The sequence below is a fragment of the Gekko japonicus genome, unplaced genomic scaffold (genome assembly GCF_001447785.1).
Source record: "Gekko japonicus isolate JY-2015 unplaced genomic scaffold, Gekko_japonicus_V1.1 scaffold265, whole genome shotgun sequence".
NCBI classification, from domain to species: Eukaryota; Metazoa; Chordata; class Lepidosauria; order Squamata; family Gekkonidae; genus Gekko; species Gekko japonicus.
The window spans coordinates 764,004-774,439 of NW_015176459.1; the positions used below are offsets into that span (position 1 = coordinate 764,004).

The following is a 10,436-nucleotide window of genomic DNA, read 5'->3' on the forward strand; positions in this document are numbered from 1 at the left end:
GGATTTGTGGTGGGGGGGGGGGCAGTGTGTAAACAGAAGCCTCCACTTGACAGTCTCTGCTGCTTGGAGAAGGGAGACGTGTCGGTATTTGTGTGTGTGCGAGAGAGAAATTCTGTTTGTCGTCTGACATGTGTGTGTAAGGGCTTACGTACTAGTTTTGTTTCAAAAGGCTGAAATGTTGTGACCTGTAAGCCAGAAGTTGGGTTCGGTGGGCCTTTGACTCAACACGCTTAGGACCGAGTTGCAAATATCTGGAACTTTTCCGTCTCGTGACTTTGGAAAGAGACGGGTGGTGTGGGAATGCGCCGGAGGAGGAACTTTGCTGGAGTTTTTTTTTTTTGGCCAATAATAATAATTTGTTAGCATTGGAGGGAGCGGGAAGAATATTTCACCTCCTCTGGTTTTAACTGAAGATCTCTTTTATAGGGGCTTTTATCCCGACCTTCCGCATTCAGTGAGACTTACTCCCAAGTAAACGCGCCCAGAATTGGCGCCCCAGGCACATCTTTGCCCCTTCCCGGTCTTTCTTCCCCGCCTTTCAGTTCCTCTCGGGTCCATTTCAATTCGGGGAGGGGAGAAAGAGAATCTGAGGGCAAAATGTCCCGGTTGACTTTTTGATGTCCGCGTGCTGCAGGGAGCCCCGCTGGGTCGTTGCCGGGTGGGAGGGAAGAGGGGGCGGAAGAAGGCTGTTTAGTGGGGTTTTTTTGGCGCCACTTTTGTTTTAGGCACTAGCTTGTCCCCCACCCCCTTTCTCGGCACTCGCAGCAGTTCAGCCGATCCTTGCCCAGGTAGGAAGTGGTCCCTCTGTAGCGGTCGCATTTTGGCCCCGCTTCACCCACCCTCCATCAGTGACCTCGTTCAGTGTGTGCGTGGGGTGTGTGTGTGTGAGTGAAAATGATGAGGTCACACGGCCTGCGATGGGAAGCCCGGCTGTTTTCCGAGCTGCAGGCGCGCTTCTTTGTGGTTACGCCGATGATTGGGGTTTCCTACATAGGGTTAGATTGTTAGCAGAGTGGCTGGGGGGGGGCACATCTTGAAGCGTCGTACGCTGTTGCTAAACAGCCCTTTTCAGTGACTTAAGGGGTGACTTCTTACGACCGGGTGCATATCGTATCTATTATATCCCATTTTTAATCCTGGCGGGGAGGGGGGCGGCAATAACTCCCTGGCGGGCATTACAAGAAATCTTGGGTGCCCCGACCGTTTGTCCTTTAGGTTTTCCTCAGCGCGGCCGTAGTCCTTATTCGGTAGTTCCCTTCTGTCGGGGAGGAGGTGCGTTTGATTGCCACACCCCATACTTGTTTCTAGGCGAAGCCTTGCTGGGGCCCCTCCTCCTCCCCCCCCCGCCCCTCGATGTCGGCTCCTTTCCCCTTTGAGGCGCCCGAGGTGACCTGCCGAGCCAAATTCTCTGTTGTTGTCGGCGCTCCTGTAGAAGAAAGGAGGGGTTTTGTTAGCACCATGGTTGTGGGTGGGAGCGGGCGGGGAGTCAAGTTACCGAAGTGCGTCACACGCCGTTCTGATGGGGCCTACTCGACAGCCTCTTGTGTGTGTTTCCATCTTCACAGAAATCACCCGCCCTCTCCTTTTTGCTTTCTCGGATTGGTCAGCCACGCTAGCAGAAGCCTCTAGCTTCCTTCTCCCAGGCAAGAACACAGCGGGCTTAAGTGCACTTGAGGAAGGGGACTGGGCTTTGAAAACATGTGCGGATGGGCCTTGAACATAGAAGTGTCTCTGGCTGCAAAACGACTGGGGTTTGCCCTCAGTGTGGTGCAATTTCATATACTTTCTCCCAGAATGAGCCTTGTTAAAGAACTAGCTCTGATTGTCCAGCCAGCTCAGCCAAGCACTGCTTCCAAAGGTAGAAAGTGCTTTTAAATAAGATATTCGTTTGCTTTTGTGTAATTGTTGGATATTTGGAGACTCTGGTTTGAAATTGAGACTTGGGTGTTTCTATGATGAAAAAAGTTGGTGTCTCTGAATCTTTCCGGTTCAACTCAGTATCCTGCTACCATAAGGGAGGAAAGATACTGATCTATTTCTTGAGTAATAGTGCTCGGGAAACTAGGTAGTGGAGGAGCCTTTACTGAAAACGTGTCTATTTGTTCATTTATACCCTGCCTTTCTCACAGAGGCTCAAGGGCTAGTTAAATAGACATCTACTTTTCACCGTTAGACCCAAACTGAAATATGAAAACTATGGCAATTGTATGTTATGTATGACTCCTCCCTCATTTAAGTTTTGTAGTCTTTCTGCCCCCTTATTTTAAATAAGCAAATAAAGTACTCCGAAACAAGCAAAATTTTGGTAGTACTTTTTGTTGTCACCCACCATAAGGTGGGATGGTTTCCTATTTGTGGGTCAAAACCTTTCTGTTGAAGATAATGTCCTAGAGCTTTGAACAAAGTTAAGGTTTATATTTTGTAACAGTGTGTCTAATCTGTGGTGTCAAGCATGTTTGTGACAAAGTGTTAAAGTTATTAGCAATTCTTGTGATTCTGCCATCTGTGAAAGCATGCAGTGATTATTTTGTTTATGTTTGTGCAGCAAACAAGAAATTAAATTGTTGATGATGCAAGTGACATTTCTCCATTTATAGAGCCTTAGATTCCTGGCAAAGTGTTTGCATAAGAATCATCAGTACAGTGGTATGCCACTGAAATAGCTTCTCTGTGGGTAATGTGATGCTCCTTCAGACTTCTGATTTGCAGATCTAGATATCCAAAATTCAAACCCACAAAATGTTTTTGAGCACCATAGAAGTAGAATAAATGTTGTGACATTCATTCCAATGCAGAGGGGAGGATGCACAAGAGCCCTAAGCGTACAAAAACCATTTAGGAATCATCCATGTTGTACTGGGAGTCAGTGATTTTAAAGTTATGTTTCTAGTTTAGTGCAGGTTTTGCAAAAAACATTGTCTAAATGGTCAGTTCTAGCTGAGGAACACTGGTGGAAGTTTAATTAAACTGTTGTCTGATTACTTTATTTCAGTTGTTGCTCTTTAAAACTGTTTTTACCCATTTTGTGATATATATGGTAACTTTGATGAAAGATATGGTTGATATACCCAGTCGAAGTCAAAAGTCAAAGTCAAAAAGTCAAAATATACTCAGTCTATGCAGGTTAACTGGCAGGAAAGTTAATCATTGGAAGACTGCATGCTAATTACATTTTAACAAGTTGTGGGTGGAGGGGTTCCATCAAGTAAGAGAAGGATCAGTAACTTTCCAACTGGTAGTGTATTTACTTGTGCTGGATGCCCCTTTCATATGATCCATTGTTTGCAAATGCATTGGTGAGAAGTTGTTGATGCTACTAACAATAATTTCTGTTAAAATACTATGGCTCCAGTTTGGTAAGGTTGTAAAAGTTTTATGCCAGGCTGTAAAGGGTTCAGTTGATTATTAGCTTGGATACGTGACTACCTGCTTTGAAAATATGGGGTTGTATTTTGCTATGAAAGAATCAAGTTCTTGTGTGTATGTGATTCTGTGTAGCGTCTTAACAACTATCTCTTTTCGCTTAGACAGTATTTGATCATTGGTGTCACTGTAGGATACCCAGAGCTTCTAAGTGTGGAAAAAATTGGACACGTTACAAAGTGTAAGATGTGCCCTTGCTTGAATATGTAGTATTGTTTTATTTGCGCAATCAGCTACAGGTGTCATGTTGCATTCTATAAGGTTTTGTTAAAACACAATTTGGAATCCAGATCTTTATTTGCCATTACTTGTTAGGTCAGTGTCTCCTATTTATTGTTTGTTGTTTTGTGAATATGTGTTAAGTGCAGCCAGTTCCCTTCCAACTTATGGTGACCCTATGAATAAATGACCTCCAGAACACCCTATGGTTAACCATCTTGCTCAGGTCTTGCAAACTTATTTGATTATGCCCTTAATATTGTTGTGAGTTTTACATAGTGCAGGCCAAATCCTCCTGTTTATTTTGCTGTGTAATTCTTCCTTATTAGGGTTGGGTCACATACCAAATTGGTAAGTGTACACCCTGCTCTTTTATCCACTTTGTTAATTAAGTCTTAAGCACAAGTAGATGCTACAGAATATCATTAATCTAGCTGCTCATTTATAGATGACTCATTCATAATTATTCTTGGAGTGTATCTGACAACCAGGTGTTACACATTTTTATAATCTTTTCAGACATTTGCTTTGTTTTCTTATGGGAATATAATGTAAAACTATTAGAACTGCTACTTGTAGCAAGACATGAAGTTTTTAGTGTTGTTGCTGTCCATTAGTAGATGGTTTTGCTATGATTTACAGATTGTAATGAGCAGCTTTCTTCTGATAAAGACTTGGAGACTTTTGGTAGGTGTATGGACAGTGACCCCTGACCTGGATAGCCTAGGGTAGTCTGATCTTGTCAGATCTTGGAATCTAAGCAGGGTTGGCCCTGGTTAGTATTTGGATGGGAGACCGCCAGGAGAGACGAGGGTTGCTATGGCAAACCACTGCTGAATGCCTCTTGCTTGAAAACCCTACGGGGTCGCCATAAGTTGGCTGTGACTCGAAGGCAAAAAACAACAAGAAAAAATGGACAGTGGTCTCAGTAAGTTGACTAGTCTAATGAGGTAACCTACTGCCCATGGCAAGGGCATGGTATCTTGCTATCCTTTGGTGTCAGGAGGGTGGAGCAGCATTCAAGTCTTTGCACTAATATGTGGGCTATGTGGTCTACTTTCAGCTCTGTGACATTGAAATGTGGGGTTTGGAAAGGGTTTACCTAAGACTTCCCCTGCTGTTTAGCCTAGGGCTTTTTTGGCCGATGATGACATGAAGATTCTCTCTCTAAGCCTTCTGTCTATCCATGTTACGGGCCATTACCAGTAGAGGATGTCATTGTGACTGAATTCTCTGTAGTCCCATCAATGCTGGAGGATCTCTCAGGTTTTTGGTTGAAAGAAATACATGTGCCTAAACTGTGACTCTTCAGTGGATAGTGCTGTGTTTGTCTCGTTCCTCCTGTTTGGTGATTAGAGTAAATTATAATGTTGGCTGTTAAATAGTTGAACATTTCCTGTATTTCTGTCTGTTTAGTTAACCTACTTGGAAACAAAATAACCCTAACCTTCCCGCACATAATTTTTAGGTTCTAAAGGAGGTTTGGCTAGTTAAGCTGTGGGTCTTGGGAGATGCATTGAGATGCCTGTGGCAGAAGTGAAAAGCGTGTGCAATCTTAACAGTTGTGAAAGTGAGAAAAAACCTGTAATGCTGTTATATAGGCCTAAGTTGTGCCTACATTTTGAATATATGCAATTTTTGTTACCTCACTTAAAGGGGGGGGGGTAGCTAAGCTTAAAATTATACCAAAAGGGTGAAACGGGATTTATGTTAGATAAATTATTCACCCTTAAAATTCAGTGGGTGTTCACTGAACTCAGTGGGCACCAGGCTTAAGGCAAATGGAGTGCTGCTTCATGTGGTATATGATTTCTTGGAATTAATTGCTTTGGAATGACTAATAGCAGGAGTAGTTTTTAAATGGGTTAGATAAGTTTATGAACATTTAATCATGATAGGTATATACAGCCTTGATCGCTACAATAGGCATACAACAATGAATAGACATTGCTGTCATGTCCTCCTCATCAGCTTCTTTTTGACCGCTGGTTAGCTGTTGCCAGAATACAAACATGCAATAGATGAATCATGGAAACTCATGAAATGTTGATTGGTCATTAATCTAAATTGGTAATCAGACCTGGATAATCTTGGTTTGGAGTGCCTGTATGTTACATCTTCACCATGTTGAATGATGGGCAAGTTCTCCCTCTGAGGAAGAGGAAAAAAGTGTTTCCTGCCTCCCTAAAGGAATGATGGGAATAACCCATGGAGATGTCCTCCTGACCTCAGAGGAGAAGGACCCTTTATGGTAAGTACCAATGGTCGTTCTATTGAAGGGGAGAGATTCAGTTTTTTCTGGCTGCTTTTTTTCCAGTTTAGTGCTAATGTTTTTATGAAAATGAATTTTAAGGAGAGACCTACAGGGTGGAGAGAAATAGCCTATTACATCCCAGAGATCCACAAATGTGTCTCCCCTCCCCTGAGATCCAAGATGATGACTTGACTTACTAACCAGCCATTATCCATGATTCCCATCTCCTCTTCCCTGAGTCCTCTTGCATATACAGAAGTCTTAAGAGAAAGATAGGGTCACATTTGCACAGGTCTATGGTGAAGGTAAGCACCTGTAGGAATCTCTGCACAGAAGAGACTCCTGTTGTTTTTACCCTCTTCAGACTCTAGGGGTAAATGAGAACTCTGGCAAGGGGATCCGACTACTGCTGGGCAATCTGTTTTTCAGGGGCATTTACCTTGATGAGCTGGCAGGTGGATTTATGGATATTTATTCAGGTCCTATGATTCTGTGCAATATAGAAATGGTAGAGATTTGTTTTTGCTTTGGCGTAGTTGGTGCCAAAAACATGAATCCCATAGATTTTGTTGCTGGAAACAGAATTTGAAACAAGCCTCTCCCCCTTACAGTTGGAGTTATTTCAAATTGGTGGAAAATATTTAGCAATTATCAGTGCTTTTGCATATTCACGACATTCACAAGAATGAGCAGAGCCTGCTTAAAATTTGAATTAGTATTCTGACTTTGGAAAATTGATATGCAGTATAATGGACTTTGTTTTGTGTTTTTTTGAGGGCAAAATAATGATTATTACTGTATAATGAAAGAAATCTTCTGGCTTTAGTAATCACACAATGTGTGTAATACAGAGTTGCCAGAAATGTACTGGTATAATGAAGCTAAGGATAATATAATGTTTCTTTAGCATACTGAACACTAAAGGATATGTTTTTTCACCACCTCAGTTGACATAATATTTTGCATTTTCTTCACACAGCCATTATATTGCTCACTAAAATTGTGGGAATAAGTAACATGTTGAGGAATAAAACAATCACATTACAAAACTACTGGATTTTAAGTCAGATAATGCATACAAATACATTTTAAAAAACGATTTAATGAGAAGATGGCTCTGAAGTTGCATTTTGTCAGAACTGTAATCTTTGGATTCATAGTGTTGCTTTTAAAAATGCCAAAAAGTAGCATGGGCCTCATTCATAGAAACGAAAATATAGCCCAGTAGTAGTTTCAGTAAAGTACAGAGGAGTTTCCGTTTACCACTTCTCCTCCTTTCCAGACTGGAGAAGAGACAGAAATCGCTTTGTGTTGCCCCAGGCTTCCCTACAGTTGTGGTGGCACACAGTATGGTTGATATTTTGGGAAGGATTGGGCTGCAGAAAAAAGAAAGTAGCTACCTATAACTAGGAAGGCAGGCAACCCTTTTCTACATTCTTTAGTTAATACATCAATGCATTTTAAAGTTTAATTATATCTAGTTCAGCAAAATACTTGCTGTTACAGTTGTGTCCAATGGGTTATTTATTTTATTTTATTTATTCAATTTATACCCCGCTCTCCCTGCTGAAGCAGGCCCAGAGCAGTGTGGTAGCTACATTGATAACATCCCACAGTTGACTCTTATGTAGTGATTGTGCTAAAAACTCTCATTGTTGATAGCGTCAGGAAGAGAACTCTGCATGCTATTCTTTGTGGAAACTTGGGCATAGCCATGAACTAGTGTTAAGTGATCTTTTTGGTTGCATTCTTGGTTATATGGTGGGTTTTTTTACGTATTTATCAATGTGACGTTATCTGTGTTTTCATCTCTCTTGATTTTATGAAAAGGAACCATGGAACTGGTGCCAGATTGAAAGCCTCAGTCAACTTCTCCTAATAAGAGTAATATATAGATGGATATAATTTCCCATAAAGGAAGAAATTTGTTTCCTAGTAAAAAACTATTTGTTGTCTATTGTTACCTTATTAGGTTTGCCTATATACAAATACACAGTTACAAAGAGTGGGTGGCAGTTTCTACCAATTCCCAGCCAACTGCAGTTTCCTGATTAACCTTCCCCCCCATTTTTGTTCATGAGGGTCAGTGGATCCTTTGGACCAGCACAGGGAGTAAAGTGGATATTTCTCATGGAAGGGGGTAATTGGTGGAAATTGCCATCCACTCTTTAGAAATGTGTGCTTGGATACAAGTCAGTGAAATTTCTTCCAGAACAGATGTTCTTTCTTTGGTTGCCTTTTTGGATGATGCCTAGAAGATGCAACTATTACATACCTTAGAGAACATTTCTGCTTCCCTGATGGGTGCAATGCCTGATCTAACTACTGTCAAGGTAGTGTCTCTGTGTATTTTTTCAGGGAGCAAAGCAAGACTGGGTTTAGTGAAAGAACACTGTGGCAAGGAACACTAGCAAGCTGAGCTCTCTTGTTGCCTAGATATGAGAGCAAGCCTGACTGAAAAACTTTTATAGTCCTCTGATGTACTACATGTTCTGGCCTAACATGATGATCTCATACAGGTTCAGCAGACCATCTGTTCCTTTTGGCTAGAGCTCCTGTGCCAACATCGCTGTGGTTAAAGATCAAGTGTTGGCTTGGTGCTGTTAAACCAGAAATCTTGGATTCATAAATAATTATGTGTGTGATGGTATGCTATCCAGATATACAAGTATCTGTTTGTAGATAGTTTCATCCTAGGTCCAGAGTAGAAGGGTAGCTCCGTCTCCCAGGCCCTTCCTAATCCTGCAAGTTGTAAATACTTCCATATATATATATATATATATATATATATATATATATGATGTAAATACTTTCATACTTACTGTTGTTAGGCCTTGCTTTAGCAACTGTTTAATGTTGGTTTGTGCTCCTGTATGTTTTACATTCTTTGTTGCTGGATGCTCTTTGTTCTTGTTTTTAGAGTGTTTCCTGTTTGTTGATGTTATTGGTTGCTATTATTTACTTCCACACTTGAACTGGTTTGACTAACTACCTGTTGGAAATTGCCTTCCAATGATACTAAACTTCAATTTGGGACAGTTTTAGTGTAACCAGTAAGATGAGTTCCCTCTTAACTATGCTGTTTCTGCCCCATACATGACATTCAAGCAAGGTGCATTGTTGGTGGCTGCTCTGTAGTAATGGGATTCCATTTTCCTCAAGATTCAATGTGGTATAGTGGTTAAGAGTGATGGACTAGTATATGGAAGTCCCAGGTTCAAATAATTACTTGTGCCATGCAGTTTGCTGAGTGACCTTGGGCCAGTCAAATGCCTCTTAGTCTAACCTACTTTCATAGGGGTTTTTGAGTATAAAATGGAGAATGATGTAAGCCACTTTGGGTCCCCATTGGGGAGAAAAGTGTGGTACTATAAATGAATTAAATACATTATCAAAACCTTTGGATATGTGAGTGTTGTCAGTGTTGGACTTCTGTTAAGCAGATCAGTTGAGACTTCATTTTTAGCTGTAACGGCTAGAACTACTGATGTGTAATATAAAACCTGTTTATACGGTGTGCGTGGCATAAACCTGTGATGAAAATCCATAGATGCTGTCCACAAGCTTTCCAGAAATGTACATAGTTTGACAGCAGAGCTTGTTTAGCTGGAAGGAGGAAATTAAGCTATGGCTTGTTATTGTCGTTATGTCTGTAGTTGATTTGTTGCAGCCAGTTTGTACATCTTCTCTCTCCACCTCCTCTTTCCAGTTAATGGAGAGCTAGCAAATTTATGACTTTAACTGCTGAAAAAAATGTGTTGGAACAGATGGCTTCCTGCTGCTCTAGAACTTCAGGCATTGGTAGGCAAAAAAAAAAAAAGATATACGCACTGATCCAGTAGATTACACATGGAGCAGTTGGGGCAGGGCATTTACATGAGCCCCTTCAAATAGTGGGAAGTTTTTCCAAGCAGCTGATTGATGGAATGTTAGTCTTTTTAAAAAGTGCTTGGTGTGAATCACCACCTCTTGAATTGGACAGGGGGAGTACATGCACAATCCCCATCCAGTTGGGGGATGTGTTGTAAAAGCCAGTTCTCCCTCTGAGGTGGAGGACATCTTGTGGGTGATTCCCATCCATCACTTAGGGAGGCAGGACTAATTTCAATTACTTCCTGTTTCCTGTAGTGCGAGTCACCCTAGGCTCAGTTCTTTTCCTGCCTCAGAAGGGAGAGCAGCTAGGTGTAGGCTCTGCCTAACCTTATCTTTCTGAGTTAACTTACTTTCACTTTCTCCTTCCATCTTTGCTGTTCCCTCTCTCTGAAGAAACTTAAGAAAAAATCAAATCCTTTTCTTCTTTCTTCCTATATGTTATCCTCTTTTCTCCCCCCCCTCCCCCTTTGGAGGTTGAGCATTGCCGGGCCGGTTGCTCTCTTAATGGGAGGGGGATCTCACAGACGACCTTCCATGGCATTAAGAGAGAATAGCAATGGATTTCTCTCCACTCCGGAGATAGAGGGCGTGGCGGTGGCCGACGCTCAACCAGCAGAGCAAGGCGAGGATGGCATTCCAAAGCGCGCCAAACAGCTGCACACCCCTG

At 41.8% G+C, this 10,436-nt stretch overlaps 1 protein-coding gene across 2 annotated transcripts in view; it reads left to right on the plus strand.

Annotated features, from left to right (window-relative positions):
• The window catches only part of STAG2 (stromal antigen 2), an 86,327-nt gene that overhangs the window by 1,054 nt on the left and 74,837 nt on the right, over nucleotides 1–10,436 (plus strand). The window contains exon 1 of one of the 2 annotated variants that reach the window (XM_015426988.1): nucleotides 1,817–1,858. The exons of the other annotated variant lie outside the window; for it this stretch is intronic. The gene's annotated coding sequence lies outside the window, so the exon portion shown is untranslated. Of the gene's footprint in view, nucleotides 1–1,816; nucleotides 1,859–10,436 lie in introns of those variants that run through there. 2 annotated transcript variants of the gene reach the window in all.